Source organism: Lepus europaeus, unplaced genomic scaffold, assembly GCF_033115175.1.
Source record: "Lepus europaeus isolate LE1 unplaced genomic scaffold, mLepTim1.pri SCAFFOLD_66, whole genome shotgun sequence".
Classification (NCBI taxonomy): domain Eukaryota; kingdom Metazoa; phylum Chordata; class Mammalia; order Lagomorpha; family Leporidae; genus Lepus; species Lepus europaeus.
This window is the reverse complement of record NW_026909534.1, coordinates 1,245,150-1,246,495: the sequence shown is the minus strand read 5'-3', so window position 1 is coordinate 1,246,495 and position 1,346 is coordinate 1,245,150.

Sequence of the window (1,346 nt, the reverse complement as noted above, 5' to 3'; positions counted from 1 at the left end):
TTTCCACTGCTCTCTGTCTCACACCTGAATTCTTTATTGCATGAATACAAGGACCCTTAGCTTCTTCTCCAGTGACATTTCCTTAATGTGTTTAATTTTTCCCATGTAATCAGACAATTCCTTCAGCTTTTGTTTCTAAGGGTATTCTATCCAAGGCTTTCATGTTCTTCAATAATATTTTTAGATAGGAAGGTAGAAGTTAGCCTATGTGCATGAAAGCAGCCATGGGAAATAAAACATGTGCTCTGCAGAAGGAATGCAGTAGTCTTAGAAGCATGAGCAGGCCAGCCTCACCAAACAGAACCTGAAGAGGGGCATGGGAATGAAAAGAGGGATGAGGGTGCAGAGAATGGAGCCAAGACAAGGCTTGTTTATTCCCGTGTCTCAGCAATATTTATGCATAACCAGCTATAGCTCAAGGCAACACAGAGGATAACAGCATACATAAGCAACTTATCAGGCTTTCTGCAACACAGTCATAACACAGTTAATTTTAGCAGAGTGTTCTTGTTTCATCATTCCCCTTCAACAGGGGAGTATGTGACTTTTTTTATCCCAGGAATTCCACAAGCCGAGATGGACCTTGACTTGTCGATGACTTGCTTATGGGCTGCCTACAGAAGCATGCCTTGGGAAACAGCTCAGTATTTTATCCTACAAAGTCCTGCCTTATCCCAATAACTTCGTAGGTGGTCCTAGTCTTCCCTTCCAATAAACACACACCCAGAAAACACTGTTTGCTTGGTGCAAAGAAGGCTACTGAGTCTGATAATATTATCTAATTTTGTACCTGGGAAATCTTTTGTCCAGGAGAGGAGTGTGTGTGTGTGTGTGCATGCCGGCCACGGCAGCCATTGGAGGATGAACCAACAGCAAAGGAAGACCTTTCTCCTATCTCTCTCACTGTCCACTCTACCTGTCAAAAAAAAAAGAAGAAGAAAGAAAAAAAGAAATCCCATTATTGACCAGTGCCATGGCTCACTAGGCTAATCCTCCACCTGTGGCACCAGCACCCCGGGTTCTAGTCCCAGTTGGGGCACCAGATTCTGTCCCAGTTGCTCCTCTTCCAGTCCAGCTCTCTGCTGTGGCCAGGGAGTGCAGTGGAGGATGGTCCAAGTGCTTGGGCCCTGCACCCACATGGGAGACCAGGAGGAAGCATCTGGCTCCTGGCTTAAGGATTGGCACAGCACACTGGCCACAACATGCTAGCCGGAGCGGCCACTTGGGGGTGAACCAATGGAAAAAGGAAGACTTTTCTCTCAGACTCTCACTCTCACTAACTCTGCCTGTCAAAAAAAAAAAAAAAAAGAAAAAAAAGAAAGAAAGAAATCCCATTGTTAATTTTT